Source organism: Peromyscus californicus, unplaced genomic scaffold (assembly GCF_007827085.1).
Source record: "Peromyscus californicus insignis strain IS unplaced genomic scaffold, ASM782708v3 Scaffold_20__1_contigs__length_68692818, whole genome shotgun sequence".
In the NCBI taxonomy this organism is placed as follows: domain Eukaryota; kingdom Metazoa; phylum Chordata; class Mammalia; order Rodentia; family Cricetidae; genus Peromyscus; species Peromyscus californicus.
In genome coordinates, this window is record NW_026294503.1 from 20192590 (window position 1) to 20211161 (window position 18572).

Here is an 18572-nt window from a genome sequence, read left to right on the forward strand (position 1 = left end):
GAGATCAAAGAGAATTTGAAAGATTTATCATGTCTGAGTTTCCAATGTCATTCTGTGAATGTATAAACTTTCCAAAAATATTCCTCTAATAGTATATGAAAGCTTGACAATTGACCATGCTCACCAGGCGGTGGTGGCACACGCCTTTAATCCCAGCACTGAGCCAGGCAGAGCCAGGCGGATCTCTGTGAGTTCGAGGCCAGCCTGGACTACCAAGTGAATCCCAGGAAAGGCGCAAAGCTACACAGAGAAACCCTGTCTCAAAAAGCCAAAAAAAAAAAAAGGACAATTGACCATGCTCAGTTTAAGAAAACAAATATAATGACATAAATATATGAACATTGACAAGCATACATCATAAAGGAAATAAAAATTTATAGCATACCTTTAAAATAACTTTAAACATGGTAAGTCTATAGTCTTTGTATTCTCTAAAATGAATTGGTGAAAATGATCATACTTGGACATATTTTGATAGAGAATAATTTTAATCATAGAAATTTGTCTTTCCAAGGAGATCTATCTTGCCTGACAAGTTCTATTTTAGGTCAGTTCTGATTTCTGATATCTCAAATGATTTGTTTAAACTCAATTCTGTAGTTTGGGATAAGTCTCAACCAGGTGTCATTAACCTGAGAAAATTCTAGAATTTCTGGGTAGAAATAAACTTTAAAAGTAATCTTGTTATCTCCTGGTCCTGCTTCCATATGTCTTCCTCAACACTCAAGTTTACTGGCCTTGTAGTAAACGGCTTATTTTATTTGGGGGGATGTTTCCATCTTGAAATAATTTTCACTACTGCAAAATACTTACATTGTTCAAAAACCCCTGTCCTTGTGGTTTCTGTCCCCCAGAAACAGAGAAATTCTAACTCCTTTCCTCCATAATAGCAAGCAGCAGAGTAAATACAGCATAGATTCCTCCTCTCATAGCAGCCTCTGGTCCCCTACTTTCTTCTTGTGTTCATTTCCTTGGGTCCTCTCTGTGTTCCTGACAAACTGTGATAGAAGTAACAGGCAGCATCACATCATTCCATTTTTAGAGAAACGAATGGTTTTGTTAGTAACGTCATTTAAATTAGACACAAACTTGTCACATGATAAAAAGTTGTATTGTTTCTTTCTTCTGCAGCAATATAACTAAGTAAATTGTTATGTTGAAATTGGTGATAGCGCTTACATATTTATCTTTCAGTGTTGTTTGAGCAGGCTAATAAAACTCATGATTAATTCAATAAATGAAAATTTAAAAAATTCTTTTAAAACTTATTTGTATATTTATGAACTAGTAGTTGTTTTGGACAGTCTTGGAATGCTTAGCTCCTTACCTATTCTACCACACAAATAATGAAATATATAATTTCACAAATTATCTAGTATCAGTATTTACTTCTTCCAACATACAGAATTTAAAGGCAAAAGGTTCTAAATCTGCATGTTTAAATATACAGCAGTATCATTTGTATCTTTAGTTCCTTCATCAAAACAATCATTAGCAATGCAAATAATGAAGGAAATTGCATTAGTGACTAAAATCAGATAACTGTTTTTAGAAAGTCAGGTGGAAATTGGGCTCTAGTTTATAATTCAAATAAATAATACAACTCTTGTCATATATCTTTTCCATTTTAATGATAAAATACTATTTTTGCTTTAATGATTCTACTTGGAATCCATGTGTAAATAAAACAAATAGATTTCATTTAATCCATTAAATTATTATGCATTTTAGCAGGATGATCTGCAATGTATCAAATCACTTGGAATTATGAACTTGGCCATTGGCAGATTGAGGAATGTTGTTTGGTTTTAGGAGGATTCAATCAATGCTATTTGAAGTACCAGAATTTTGACTGGTTGGTTGTGTGTCTTTAAGTCCTAGAGTTGAAGTATTTTTTTTTATCCTAACTATTAAGTGAAAACCATGGTGTTCTGTAAAACAAGTTTTCAAATAGTTCATCTAGATCCATTTGGGAGAACTATAGACAATTAAGTTTTCTGAAAAGCAAAGTTTGGTTGGCAAAGGGGCCACTGTCAGCTTCCACCTCTATTTTACTCTTTGACTTGAAGGATGGCTACGTTCACTGGGCCTAACTGTGCAATGCAAAAAGCATCTCTGCTATTTAGATTTCTAGATTGTACATATTAGGTCTATAAATATTAATAAAATGTCTGCCCTTAAATATTACATGTCACAGTTAATGTTCTTTACTCTATCTCGGTATTTGCTTTTCAATGTTTGATACTAGAACCTTATTAATAAATTTGAACCTTTTTTCTAGGTGTGAATTTTTTTCTGGAATAGCATATTCAAACAACAAAGAAAAAATTAATATTGTCTATTAATTTGTATTGAATACAGGAAAGTAGCATGTGCCCTACAATGATGGCAATATAAGATATGACTGAGATAAATATAATCTTAGACACAAAGTACTTCATTTTATGTTAAACACCGTGGTCTAATAGTTCCGTGTTTTATGATGACACTAAGTTTCACATTAAGACTGTCAAGGAGACTGGGGCTTCTGGTATTGGTGTGAGCCCTGATCACAGTGACAGTTGTTCTCAACTAGGTCACCCATTATGTATTCCTTAGTAGTTTAAATAATACTGATGTCTGAATTCTAGCCCCAAGGAATTCTGATTTGATTTGCTTGAGGTGTGACTTGGTCATTGGGTTTTTAAAGTTTCTCCTGTTTCATGTACAGCAGAAATGAGAATGGTTCTTCTAGACTTTCATCTCACCAAAATTTGAAATCTCTTCTAATCTGGCTTAATGATTTTTAAAATCTATATTCCCTGATGATAATAACAACACACCTACTAGACCTGCAATATACTCTACAAAAAGAAATTCTGGGGCTAGTAAAACTTGGGCACTAACATATATTTGTAGAGAAACTTAATCCACTTTGGCATGTTTCAGACAGTGACAGAAACATCTAATTTAGTGCGTTCCAGAATTTTTAACTAGTGTTCTCATTTTGTATAGCAGCTATGTGCTCTCCTGAGGTTAGCATTCTGTGGCCCATATGTTGGTTCTTTCCGCTTTATGATTGAGAGATTGCTTCTGACCTCTGTGTTTAAAAAAGAAAAATTCTATGTCCATTGCTTATCTATATACTACACCAAGAAATAGGTTATGTTCTTATTCCTATTGGTCACACAATCTTACATTGATAATTTTAATATCTCTATGGCTGTTGATTTAAATGTATATTAGTATGAGCCCAACTGAAGAAGAGGTTCTGTTCTGTTCTGGGCTATTCCCTTTGGATTTGGGGTTTATTAATGTATAAGAGTGCATATTAAGGCCATCTATCTTCAGTGTCCAAGTTGACAACAAGAAGAGAAGGGCTACAGATCTTGATCGAGAGTCATCAACCTGCCAGTTACTTCAATCCCTTTGAATTGACACTGTGTGGATTTTAAGTCATAAATTCCCTGTCTTACAATCCTGAAGACATTATTAAATACATTTCTTTGGTTGGGAGGAGTGCTGGATGCTATGTGATATAGAATGGAGAAGATGGAATAGTGGAGAATGTGAAAGTATAACCAAGGGGTAAAGACTTACTCTTGAATGAGAGTCAGGTTGAGGGATGGCAAATTAGCCTTGAGGCTAGAAGAGGCAATAGACATACTATTTGTCATTTTTCCTTGGCTAGGAACGAAGATGTGACTTGAATATACACAGACACACACAGCTATGCCTGCTATCTGTTTACTTCACAGTTCAGATGTTGTATTATTGTCATACTGGGACCCAACCCATCTGGCACTTAGTTCTTGGTTCTGATGGCCCAAGCCCACTTTATTATGGCATTGATTCTTAACATTAAAAATAGTTCTTTCTTATCATTACTATATCATCTTTATGGTAAATGTACTTATATGGTAAGGTAAAACTTTATCTCTTTAGCAGTGGGAAGTTTATTATCCATCCCTGTCTGTTAAGACTATAGCAGACATCTAATAGGACATCAATACAAGTTTTATAATTAAATTAATTGTTATCATAGATACCCATGAGTTTACCATACAAAATGAAGTGATGACCACCAGGGAATGTCTTTTTTTTTTTTTTTTTTGGCAGTCCCTCTACATAGTCCTGGTGGTCCTGAAATTCACTATGTAGACTAAGCTGGCCTCAAACTCACAGTGATCCTCCTGCTTCTGCTTCCACCCAGTAAACTATCTGCTGCTCAAGCATGAAGATTATGTTTGCATCCCAAGAACCTATGTAAAAAATCTGGGCCCAGAAGCACATGTCTATAAGCTCAGTATAGGAAAAGAGGAAAGATCTGTGAGGCTCAGTGGCCTGCTGGACTAGCTCAAGCAGATGAGGTCCAAGTTCAGTGAGGGAAGCTGTCTCAAAAAAATAAGGTAGAACTCAATCAAGGAAGACACATAGTGTCTACTTCTGACCTCTACATATGCATGTATACCTATACACACAAATGTATATGCACTAATACCACAAACACCCAAAAGGTAAATAAAAACATTTCATAAATATATTGTCCAAGAATTACCATTGTAAACAATATGTTTCTCCTTCTAAATCTTTTCCTGTGGGGCGTGTGTGTGTGTGTGTGTGTGTGTGTGTGTGTGTGTGTGTGTGTGTCTATGAGATCATCTAGGTTGTAGATTGTACTGAAAAATGTTCTTGTAACTGCTTTCATTTAATGTTACATTCTTCCACTTGGTAAATATTTATAAAGAGGTAAACAAAATATTCTTGGCATTGTTTTATGTTATGGGGATGCAATATTCTACTAATATTTCACATTTTAGGGCAACCATAATTCATCTAAAGGATACCTTGTTGGTGTGGCTACCATTTTACAGTATTACAATTCTTTAACAGATGTTGTAATTAATAAGCGTTCTCTTGAAGAACATAACATAGAATGAATACACACACACACACACACACACACACACACACACACACACACACACACACACAGTCAAGTCTTTGAGTTCAAGGCTACCCTGGTCCTAGGACAGTCAAGAATACCCAGAGAAACCCTCTCTGGAGAAACAAAACAAAACACGACAACAAACTCTTTAAAAAAAAGAAAAAAAACCACCTTAATTTAGATCAACCTATCTGTCAGTACCATCCACTGTGAAATAATGTCATCATTTGCAGACAGCTCAATAGAAAAGGTGCAGATATCATTACAAAGAGCATTTTCACATTTCTGAAGGCAAATTATCAACTTCTGCAAAGGAAGATGCTTCAATAGACATGAAATGCTTTTTATTGGGAGATTTCTAAGTGTCAATGCAATGCATTATCGGTGTATTATCTGTTTAAAAGTTAGTAATGAACAATAATGAATGGCTGTATTCTTGTACTCTGTATCTGTGAAGGTCATCACATTAAGGAGAACAGATTAAGGGGAATTCAGCTGGTTGCTCAAGCAAAATATCTTTGCTCTTGATGCAAAAGGCAATACTCATGGAAGACCCATATATGTTTGGGGGATTATAGACCTAACTGTACAGCTTTCTCTTATTTGCATTTCTATTTCTGTGACTGACATCTTTGTTTCCCGTGAATAAATACATCCTAGGATTTATATAATTCATCTTTTTCTATTGCTCCCATCATCCAACTGATGAGTCAAAGGGCAGGTCAGAGTAGAGTTGGGTAAGAATTTTCAGCCTCATAACCATTGAATGCACGTGATGCACGTGTTCCATAAGATGTTACACAGTTTCTCCATGACCTTTGACCACTAGGTACTAGTACCATCCTTCTCCCCTAAGTATAACCACAAGAAATGTTTTTCCATATTGCCAAATGTTAGAGGAAGTGAAATCACTCTAACTGAGAAACACCTATTATAAATATAGTTCAACCTTTTGGATGGAGTCTTCCTGGTACATGCCATTGATCAACACCTGATAACAATATTCCTAAGTCTCCTAACAGGAACAGTCATTTGTAAAATAAGATCTTGTCATTTTTTTTAAAAAAAATAACAGTCCCATCATTTCTCTTGTCACAGCAAGAAATCTAAAATCTTTGCATGTTTCCTTAACTTGCCAGGTCTCAGTGAAAACTTCTCTCTTGCCCTCATCTGCATTCATGCTGATCAAAGTCACCCTTCATGTTAGGCCATGTTCTCTAGAGGAACAGAACCAATATAATGTATGAATATCATAAAAGGGAATGTACTAGAAAGGCTTACACAGTAGAGACAACAATGGCTGACTGTGCAGCAGCGAATCCGAGACCCTGTAGCTGCTCAGTCCGTGAAACTGGCTGCTTCAGCAGTCTCAATCTGTCCGTAAAGCCCTGAAGATTCCTGGAAAGTTGCTAGTCTTGAGTCCATATTGAAAGGCTGAAAGCTGGGATCTGATTTCAGTGAATGGTGGCAGGTTTAATGGCAGACACAGGCATAGCAATACATATCTGGGCAGTCAAACAGTCAACAATGTTTTGTTTGGGCTTCAGTGGAAGGTGGCACCCACTCTTGGTGAGGGGCTTCTTTCAGCTAATCCTTCCTAGACAGGTCATCACATACCACCCACCAAAGTATATTTCTTTGCTCATTTAGAACACATAAAGTTTATAGTCAAGATCAACCATCATATCAACCAGAGAAGATTTTTCTTGTCTATGAATTTAGACTCTCTTTTCTGTCACTCTATTACATCATGCCCTTAGTTTTATTAGCACTTTGTTGCAAACCAAGATTATATAACATCTTCATTTGTTTATCGGTTCACTGTCTTTCTCTACAAACAGAACTATAAAGGGAAAAACTCCATGGATACAAAAAGCTTTTGTGTTTTGTCAGTACTTGCCTGATGGCTAGGTCAAAACCCAAAACTTCATGAACACTAAAAAAGAGACATGAATACAAATAGCAACACTTGGCATATATTCTCTTTTTCCATAGTCACACTTAACAATTCATTAATATTTCAGTTTTTCCAAGGTCTAAGATCAATAATTATAGAAACATGGGTTATAATGATTGTTAAATCAAGTTTTATTTTTAAATATCTGGCTATTAGATTATTACATAAGAGTTAAAATATCAAGTTGGTATATATGATCTACTGAATATATGTCTTAAGATTAAAAAGAACTGTACACTGCTTCCTAACTACAGCGGGATTCCATCCACTCCTATTTGTTTATCATTGGTGAGTCAGTATGGATTGTATTCTTAAAGAACCTTTAAGGCTTTGGAGTCCATGAGGGTTTGAAGGTACAATTTATCAAACATCATCAATTCATTCTACACTAGACTTTTCCAGTTTCTTATGAGTCACAGGCTGCCCCATTGGATGGATGCTTCCCAGTCTCCAGGGAAGATCCAGGCCCTGGTTTAAAAATGGAATACACCCTTGGGTGGCAGTTTCCATAGTTCTGAAGAATTCACCTCTGTGTGGACAACCTGAGATGCTGATCAGCTTACCCTGGAAGCAAGCACCCACCTGGTCTAGATGAAGATAACTTCCTAGGATCTCAATGGCCACCTGTTGTAGTATCTGCAGAAGGAAAAATTCAACTGCACCTTTGGCTGTTAGTCACAGCACTGGACAATGTGATCATCTATGGGATTTTTGGAGAAAATAGCTGCAGGATGGGCATCCTTTTATATTTGGACTCTGTGCTTGAGTTGACCCTCCACAGATGTTACTGACTGGGAATCCCTCTAACCAAGAACATGGGGGACACTTCAAAATTACTTGTATTAATTGTATTCTCTCTATTATGTAAACTCCTCCTTGTTGTTACGGCTCTCATGCATCTTAATGATATGTGCTATCGTGATTTTGGACATGTTCTCCTTCTCTTTTAACTGTGTAGTGTGATTTCTAATTGGTCTTAATAATAAAAACCTGCAGTCAGATATCAGGGTAAAAGTTGAAAGATCAGAGAAGCAGAGCACCCAGCCAGTAGAGACGTCTCACCTCTACCAAACCCTCAGACGGAAAAGGCTGAGCTCCTGTCTCCACCCTGTCTTACCACTTCCTCTCTCCACCTAGCCATATCACGTCCTGTCCGTCTGTACAGACCTCCAGACTGCAATGGCTCGCTGATGGCTAGCTCCACCCTCTGACCTTCAGGCAAGCTTTATTTGTCAGAGCACAAACAAAGTACTACCACATAACTTCATCAAGTTCTTACTAGGCAGTGAAGATTTGTCGGTCTTGTTTTAACTAGCACCTTTGCTAGAATCGTGGCTGTAGTGTCTGTGGCTGCTTCCAGAGTGGCCTGTTGTGGGATGTTTGTTTACACTGTGTGAAGATGTGTCGTTGTGATTGGTTGAATAAAAAGCCATAGGACCAATAACTAGGCAGGAGAGAAGAAGTGCGATTTCTGGGGAGAAAGAAGAACGCTGGGGACAGGAAAGGTGGATTTGCCAGTGAGACACAAGGCAGGAGACAGTATGGAGATGAGGTAACGAACCACATGCCAGGATGTAGATTAAAAAAAAGGGTTAAGTTATAAGAGCTAGTTAGAAATAAGCCTAAGCTAAAGGCCAAGCTTTCATAATTAATAATAAGTCTCCATGTTATAATTTGCAGTCTGGCGGTCCTTGATGAGAAAGTACTACGATAACAGCCCTAACTCAACAAACACAAACTGTCCATTTTGTTAATCAACTTGCTTATAATTTCTCTGCAGCTTTAACACAAGAACATATAGATAAAGAAACCAGAGGCAAATGCTTTAAAAGCTATGGTATTGCACTTAGGAGATAAATAGAAGCGATACAATATCAACTAACTTTGCAGTGTCTTGATGACTCAAGACATGTCTGTGTTACTCCTTTAAGTTACAATGAGTCTGAATGGAAAGGGGACAAATTAAAAAAAAATCACTTACAGGGAATATGGCATCATGAAAATGTTAGTGTGGATTCAATGATCCTCAAGCAATTCATAATTGACTTAGGCTGTGCTCATCTTACCTTCAACTCTCCCTCCAAATTCGCCAAAGATCTGTTGTGTAAGTTCTAAATATTCATCTCTTCTACTATCCTACTAGAACAATGGAGATTCCTGGAGTTCTTACACTGCACTCTGGTCCAAGAACTGAAGAATGGAACAGTCCTCAGATTAATTTAATCATGAGAGGCCATTCATGGTTTGGTGGACCATGACAAAGCTTGATTGATGATTTGATTGGTTTTCCAAACACCTAGGAGATAGTATAGCTTGTCCCTAGGTGTGACTCTGAGTGCACTTGGAGAAGACTAAAGGGGAAGACTCATGCCAAAGGGTAGCACCATCACATAGATTGCTGAACTAGATAGAGAATGTCCATAGCCTCAGCATTCATCCTCCCTCCCTCCCTCTCTGTCTCTCTCCTCTGTCTCTGTCTCTGTCTCTGTCTCTGTCTCTGTCTCTCTCTCTCTCTCTCTCTCTCTCTCTCCTTCCTGGTTGTTATGGTATAAGTGATTCTGCTGTCTCACCCTCCTCATGATGACCAAGTGAAGCTTTGAAACCTTGAGTAAATCTTCCCTCCTTCGAATTTTCTCCCCCAGTAATCGTCACAGTGATAGCAGAAGTGTGTTTCCCACTGTGATCTCCCAGATTCTGAGGTTGTGTGGGGGCATTACACGTTTTCTCTTATTATATTCTATGTCATTTCTATTATGTCAAAGTCATTCAGATATTGGTAACTTGAGAACTTACATGCCAACCCCCTCCCCAAAGAACAGGTATTCTAGTATCCTGCTCTTCATGTGAAAATAACTAACTGAATATCATGAGAATAAGATATTTCTTTGTTCTGCTTAAAATTCACACCACCCCCAAAAAGAAAACGATGATTAATTGGAGTTTAATTTAGTATTAGAGAATTTATCCAACGTGTGTTAGAATCTGGGTTTGAGCCTTCACTGGAAGAAAAGAAAGACAAGGAGGAATGGGGAGGGGAGAGAGAGAGGCAATGAAGAGGGTAAGGAAGATGTATTTGACTCACTGCTTATGCATTCTTCTTCCTTCCTTCCTTTCTCCTCCCGCCATTTTTGCAATTGATATGCCTCCAGTGGTATACTAAGGTGTGTTTTGCCATCTTTGTTTCCGTCAACTAGCCGAATTTATATATAGTCTTAAACTGCTACCGTGACAGCAGGTGTTCCCCATAGGCACAAAGGTCACACTCACCCTCAGCAAAGCTTTTCTTCCTCCCAAGTATGAAATGCATCCACTTTGTCATGTGTTCCCAACCTCATAGACACAACGTCAAACTCTGTGTTGCTGGTATCATTTGAAATGGTATATGCATAGTTCAGGAAGGATTGCTGTTTACTCATTAATCATTCTGGGCCACCAGTCAAAATATTTTCTCTGCAGGAATGCCTTTCCTATTTTGTACCAATTAATATTGGATGGAACTCAAAAGTCACAGTTAATCTGTGGCAAAGCTTTTATTTGCTGTCAGGCACACAGACATGAAAAATGCTCAATGAAATATTTTAATTAATAAAAATATGCTGAGAAGTGTATTTTTCTGAAGTAGATTTTTATTACACTTCATTAAATTTCCAAATTTAATGGACACATATATTATATCCTGTCACCATGGGAACCACTTCAGGACAGGCTTTTTATAGGCTGTTAGATGTAGTTATAAAACTCTCACAAAGACAAAATTGTTCCTTGTAAGTTTAAAAGAAGCTGTGCTCATTTACAGTATGTATAATTTACGGCACAGACTGGGGCGGCAGAGAGGGTCTTTCCTTGATTTAAGGACTAACACTTCTTTTTATGATGGTTTTGCATTTTAATTATTTCAGGTCTGTGTTTGTGGAACTATAAATTGCCTTATTGTGAAAGCAAATAACAGTATGCACACTTCATGGAACAGATGAAAACTTGAAATTCTTTTTAAAAATAAATATTTAAAAAGAAACTCACATTTAAAACTAAAATTTTTAAAAACATTCATGAAAATAAAAGTTGGGTGAGCCCAAATACCCAGGTTCAATAGTCAAAAACATCTTGCCATATTTATCTTATCTCTATTCTTGGAAACAGTACGTTTTATGTCTGAAGTTCTTTAAAGCAGATGACAGACGGTCTATCGTTTACTATTAAATATTCCAACATATGTCAGAAAGGGACCACATAGTGAACAGTTTCTATATTCAGTAAAAATCATAAAGCAATGCAACAGAACAGAGACCAAACATATTGACCATGTGAATGCATGCATGCAAGTTTTTTTTCATTTACAGCTAAGGAAGAAGATAGAAAGATTGCTGTCCACAGCTGAAAGGGGGCATGTCTAAAATTAAGTGATTTCAAAGATTAAAAGTTATTGTGGAGGGGAAGGGTACCAGAGAGGGGTTCAGAGATAGGGAGGATAGGGAGAGTAATGGGAGATGGATAGGAACAAAGTTTAATGTATATGCATAACCCACTACATTATATACTAACTAAAATAATTTCTAAAAATAGGAACTTTAAAAACATCTAAGTCAGAGGGTCTTGATATAATCAAAACAGGGTTAAAGTAAAAAAAAAAAAAAGCATTAAGAAAGACAAACCAGGATATTTTATAATGCTAAAGGCAGAAAATTACTACGATTATACCAAAGCTACCTTTTCATCCTGCTGGACCACAGCAGCTCCTCAGCGGCAGCACCTGTGAGAGACGAGAACTGCGCCCTGGGGATTGTCACAGCACCCTGGTTAGGAGGAAGACGTGAGGACAGAACACTGGCGCAGATAGACAGAACCCCAGCGACACCTCAATGTTTGCAGCTTGTCATCCATGTGGGGACGTCAGCACCGATGGGAGGCCATGTGCCTTCTTTTCAGATGAAGAGTCCTGGGAACGAAAGCTAGTGAGATCTCACAGAGAGAAGTGAGAGTCGAACCGTCTCTTAATATTTCATAGCTCTTTCAAAATCTGAAAATGTGTGAATTTGTCTTTCATGGCCTCTGCCATCGGACCTGGGGTTTCTGGGGTGATATGTGGCTTTTCTGTATTAAAAATAAGCATTGGGGGGAGATTTTAGAATTGGAGTTTGAAACTCTTTTCTTCATGTATGTTCAGCCCTAACTTTTAAAGAATCCTCCAGTTTAGCTTCACATGAGATTTCCACACTTTTTTTTTAGTTCCAGCATTGGCACATGATATTTCACACACAGGGAATGATGTCTCTCCAGGTAAGAGCACTGGCTGCTCTTCCATAGGACTAAACTTTGATTCCCAACACCTACGTGGCAGCTCACAACTGTCTGTGATTCCAGTTCCAGGGGGATCCAATGCCTTTTTTTTTTTGGAGGGTCTCCTCAGGAATCAGGCGTGCATGTAATGCACACACATACATGTAGGCAAAACACATAAAATAGAATAAAATATTTTTTAAAAATTAAACACCTGTTGATTTATTGTTGAGTTTTAAGAACTCTATATGTTTTGAATACAAGTCCTTGGTCAGATATGTGTTTTATAGATGTTTTTCCTAGTTTGTCACTTGTTGCTTCATTTTTTTTAAGTAATTTATTTTTATTTTGTGTTCATTGGTGTTTCACCTACATGTATGTCTGTGTGAGGGTGTCAGAAGGCCTGGAACTGGAGTTACAGACAGTTGTGAGCTGCCATGTGGGTGCTGGGAATTGAACCCGGGTTCTCTAGAAGAGCAGTCACTGCTCTCAACCACTGAGCCATCTCTCCAGCCCTCTTGTTGCTTCATTTTTAATGTCTTCCACACGATGAAAGCTTTTCATTTTAACAACATCCAACTTACCTTTTTTTATCATGTTTTTAGCATTGTGTCTTACAATTTACCACCAAACACAAGCTCATAAATTGTCTGCTTTGTTCTGTTGTATAGTTTTGCATGCTGCCTGTAGCATAGGTGTATAATCCACTTTGATTTAAACTTTCTGAAAGGTATAATATTAATACCAAGGATTTTGTTTTTGTTTAGGCATGTGGCATTTCTTCAGCACCATTGATGAAGAGACTGAATCTTTCTCTATTGCATTCACTGTACCCTAATTTCACACATCACTTGACTATTTACGGGCATCCATTTTGAACTATTTTTCCACTGACCTATGAACTGATTATGTTTTAGTTAATAGAACATTATTTTGATTATTGTAGCATTACAGTAGGGTGGTTTTATTGTTCTTATGTAACATTAGATCTCATGTAGCTCCGGCTGACCTACATAGCCAAAGCTAGTCTTGAATTCCTATGCCCCATGCTTCTGCCTTCAGAGTACTGAGATTACAGGCTTCTAACACCATCCTTTCCTCTAAAATAAGTCTTAAAATCAGGTCCTGTGAGTCCTTCAGCTTCCTCTTTCAATGTTATGCTGACTATTCCAGGACATTTACTTTTCATCTGAAATCTGACAGTCACTTTGTCAATGGCAACAAAATGCTATGCTTCAATTGTGACAGACATTTCATTGAACTTATAGATTAACTTGTAAGATATTAGTAACTTAACATTGTTTTCCTACCTGTGAATATAGACTATCTTTCCATTTTATCCAGATTTTTAAATTTATTTTATCAGAAATTTGTATTTTGGTGCAATTCTAAGTGTCTTCCCAATCTTCACAAGCAAGTGTTGGTGGGGAGGTGAATAAAGAGCTTTTGGGCACTGTTAGTGGGTTGCTAATTGGTGCAGCCACTATGAAAATAGTATTGAAGGTCCTCAAAATTCTTATATGTGACTATTGTAAGACACAGCAATTTCCATACAGGGTACGTGTCCAAAGGAAGTGAAATCTTTATGTCAAACAGATATCTGAACTCCCAAGTTCATGTCAGCATGATCCACTACGGCAAAGTTATGAATCAACCTATGTGTCCACCAGTAGATGAACAAAGGAAATGTCACATTTGTGGATCATAAAATGCTATTTGGAATTAGAAGAAGAAAGGAAGTCCTCTCATCTACCTCATGGATTTTGAAATGTTTGTTTTTTTTTTTTTTTTTTTGTTTTGTTTTGTTTTTTCGAGACAGGGTTTCTCTGTGTAGCTTTGCGCCTCTCCTGGAACTCACTTGGTAGCCCAGGCTGGCCTCGAACTCACAGAGATCCGCCTGGCTCTGCCTCCCGAGTGCTGGGATTAAAGGCGTGCGCCACCACCGCCCAGCAGGATTTTGAAATGTTAAAGTAGGGGCTGGGACTGGGCGGTGGTGGTGCATGTCTTTAATTCCAGCACTTGGGAGGCAGAGCCAGGCGGATCTTTGTGAGTTGGAGGCCAGCCTGGGCTACAGAGTGAGTTCCAGGAAAGGCTCCAAAGCTACACAGAGAAACCAAAAATAAATAAATAAATAAATAAATAAATAAATAAATAAATAAATAAATAAATAAATAAATAAATAAAGTAGGGGCTGGACAGATGGCTCAGTGGTTGAGAGTGCTTGCTTCTCTCCCAAAGTATCAAGCATTCACATCCTATGACTTAACAACCACCTGCAACTCCAGCTCTAGGAATCTGACGCCTTCTTCTGGCTTTCCTGGACACCTGTATACACACACACACACACAGAGAGAGAGAGAGAGAGAGAGAGAGAGAGAGAGAGAGGAAAGAGATAAATACATACATAAATAAATAAATAAATAAATAAATAAATAAATAAATGGATGAAATAAGTCTTTGAAAAACTCATCAAAGCAAAGTATAGAATGGTAGTTATGGAGGCAGAAAATAGATGTGGGATTTGGGAGACATTAGCCAAACTGCAACAAACTTCCATTAGATGGGAGTGAGGTCAAGGGATCTATTATGCAATATGGTGAGTTTAGTGAATGAAAATATATTGAAAATTGCCCCCAGACATGCATACAGCTATATCAAAGATGGTAGTGTAAGCCTGTCATCCCAGCATATAAGAGGCTGAAGTTAGAGGGTCCTGAGTTTGAGGCCAACCTAAACCACATAGTTGAGTCCCTGGCCAACTTGAAATATGTGGTGAATCCCTGTCTCTAAAAAAAAATGCTGAAAAATCTTATTCTTTGCCACAAACAGACAACTGTGCATATATAATTTTCTTTGTCTTATTATTCCAAGTTGTGTTGTAAACTATAAATATATACAGTCTTTCAAATTCAAAAAACAATTAAAATAAAAATTCATATATTAGGATAAAGAAAAAACACTTTAAAAATTATTGAACCAACCAATCTAGTCTTCTTCTGTCTTTATGGGACAACAAAATCCTTGTACAGGTAAGAATTCATACGCATAACTTTTTTCTATATTGGAAATGTATCTTGACTCCATGAGTCACAAAACCAGGAATCGGCTACAGGCATCACCTATAATGTTATGATGTCTTTCCTAGAGGGGATAAAATATGGACTGAAAATATAAATGAAGGGGAGGAAAAGACCGAGTGTGGCAGTATAACATATTCATATTCTCTAAGAAAAAATAATTTTATATTTTTCCATATACAGGACATATGTATGTTGTGCTAATTTTACAATTGTACAATTTTATTTTGAGTGCCCTTGTAAATAGCATTTATTCATTCTTTGTGTCTCTGAAAGCTCAGTGTTCACTGCTGATACACAGAAAATTGACTGACTTTATGTACTCATTGTGTTCTGTGACTTTGCTAAAAATGCTAAGTAATTTCAGAAGTGTCTTTTTGTTTATTCTTCTGGATTCTGTACATAGATAACCATGTCATCTGAGAAAAGAGGACAATTTGTTTATAAATCTGCACACTATTCGCCATTTTTTCCTTTTCTTATCTGCACCATCCAAGACTCACGCTATGCCATTAAAAAAGGATTGGAAAGAGAAGATACCGAAGATACCAACACTCTATTTGCCACGTGAGAAGGAAGAAACCCAGCTCCTCACCATCAGATGACAATACCTATTTTTTTTTGGTGTAGATATATACATTTTAAAACATAATTACATAAACTATATGTATGTTTACATATAATTTAAAAGAGATTTTTAAGCATATAGGACTTTCTGTAGATTTTCGAAGATGAGAAAGATCTCCTCCATTGCTGGTTTGCTGGGAGCTTTTTTTAGGAATGTGTTTCAGACATTGCTAAATTCTCTGTCTTCATATATGATATGCTCAGGGGGCTTTTTTAGGTTTTCTTGTGGTGGTAGAATGCAAGGATTGGCCTTTGAACATTATGGCCTTATAGGTTTATACTTCATCCTGGTATTGATTTAAACAAATTGTGAGATGTTACTTACCAGTGTTAAACTGGAGATTTTTGTATCCATATCACTAACAAGTAGTGGCTGGTTTTCATTTCTTGTAATGTTTCTATCTGATTTGAGTTCTGATATAATATCAGCCTTTTGTAATAAGTAGGTGAATGGTCTGTACACTTTAGTCACTGAAAGAGAGTGTGTAGTAGTGGCATCACATCTTTATCTCTTCATTAAGCATTTGGTAGGATTTACTGGTGAGGCTGTCTTGGCCAGGTGATTTTATTTATTTATTTATTTATTTATTTATTTATTTATTTATTTATTTATTTATTTATTATTTTAACTTGAAACTTCTGAATTATTAATTCAATTGTGTAATAGGTGGGTGCCTGTTCAATTTGATTGATTCTCTGTCTCTCTGTGTCTCTGCCTCTGTCTCTCTGTGAGTGTATGTGTGTGTGTGTGTGTGTGCGCGCGTGCGTGCGTGCGTGCGTGCGTGCGTGTGTGTGTGTGTGTGTGTGTGTGTGTGTGTGTGTGTGTGTGTGTGTATGGTTTGTCCAAAATCAAAAATTATCTTAGAAATACTTATTGGGGATTATGAGATCGTATTGTGTCCCAGACTGTTTTTAATAGTTCTAAGAAGAAAAGTAGCTGTTCCAAACTGTTTCCACAGTTTTCTATAGCTCAAACAGTTAATTCAATTTGAACCAATCAACAGTGGCCTTTGCTCTGGGCCCAAGTACATCTGCAATTGAAAATTGCTGTTTTTCTGGTTTATGTCCACAGATTCCTTGTAAGAGTTTAGTTGAGTTCTCAGAAGCAAATTGTGCTCCAACTGTAGTTTCTTTTCTTTTTTCTTTCTTTCTTTCTTTCCTTATTTATGTTTTTATGAGATATGGTTCTCTGTGGAGCACTGACTATCCTGGAACTCATTTTGTAGACTAGGATGGCCTCTAAGTCAGAAATCCACTTGCCTCTGTCCCCTAAATTCCAGGATTAAGGGCATGAACCACCATGCCCAGATCCACTATATCTTGTTAAATTTACCTTTAAAACTCCTTTTGAGATGTTCATACACGAATTCTGTATCTTCCTACATTACACTCCTCTTGTGTTCCACCCTCTCAAAGTCATGGCCTCTTATTTAATTGTTTTCATATATGTATATATAATATTTTATGTCCATTTAGTATTATTCATAGGGACATTTGTTCAGGGCTAACCATTTGGTATTGTACATTCTATGTGGGAGCTCATTCTACCTGTCTCAGTAGCCATTGATCATCTGTAGATCTTCATGTAGGGTTGAGACCATGTGAAGTTTCCCATCCACATCAGGATTCCAACTGGTATTTCTAGTGCCAGGCATAGAAAACCTACACATGAGTTGTTGGTCAGAGGAGTACAAGAGTCTCCCTAAACAATATGGGATATTACAATTGTCTTTAGTTGTCTTCCAGAGCTTGAATGAAAGATCCTATTGCTGAAGACACTGCACACTTTGGACACAGGATTTGCATAATCCAAGCTGGAACTGATCTGAAAGCTTCCAATCTGGCATAGTTCTTATAGTATAGTAGTCTGCCAAGAGAAAGGAACAACCCATAGCCCTACCCAACTGTAAAGTCTATGAATCACAATGACTAGAGCATCAAGACATCTCCAGTGATGCCATAGTGGCACTGTCTTGCTTTTTTTTTTGGGGGGGGGGGTTGTAATTAACAGTGGTCTAATTGAATTTAAGGACATGCAATTGAAGGGAATTTGTTCATAATACTATACACCTATACAACTACCCATGGATGGAGAGATCATGGGTACTGGAGAACTTACTACAGCCATTATCCGAAACCAATATAATTTCTAACTGTATTCTAAATACTTTATTTCATGTACACAGATAAGTGCAGCTATCACTCCTCATCAAAGAAGCTGCTTTTTGCAACATATGAAAATGATTACAGAGATGCACAGCTAATCACAATACAGAGACTAAGGGGCAGTGGGCTGTCCAATCTCAACCACAATATCATCAACACAACCCTTATACCTAAGGTTCATAGAAAAGGCTATGGAAAGATTTTTAAGAACCATAGGACCAGGATGATTGTTGCTAAATAGTTTCCCCTTGGTATGGCAGAAGAAATGCACCCAGGAAATTGATTTTTTTTTCTTTTTTATGTTTGGGACTTTATGTATTTGAAGGAACTGGTCCATTTCAGCCTAGCTATGAAGTTAGTATAAAGCAGTTGGTCATGATGTCCTTCACTTGTTAGTATCTGCTGCATTGATAATTATGATCCTTCTTTCCTTTCTAAAATTTGTAAGTCTGCATCTTCTCCTTACCCCGGTTAACCTGGCTAGAGATATATAAATTATTGCTCTCAAAGACAAACCTTCAGTTTTATTGCTACTCTCTAC

The 18572-nt window shown here is 37.1% G+C and overlaps 1 long non-coding RNA gene across 1 annotated transcript in view; it reads left to right on the plus strand.

Annotated features, from left to right (window-relative positions):
• The window catches only part of LOC128116505 (uncharacterized), a 74720-nt gene extending 58323 nt beyond the window's left edge, over positions 1-16397 (plus strand). Inside the window, exon 3 of the long non-coding RNA XR_008220487.1 lies at positions 15736-16397. This is a non-coding gene — a long non-coding RNA (uncharacterized LOC128116505). The remainder of the gene's footprint in view (positions 1-15735) is intronic.
• Positions 16398-18572: the final 2175 nt, after the last annotated feature.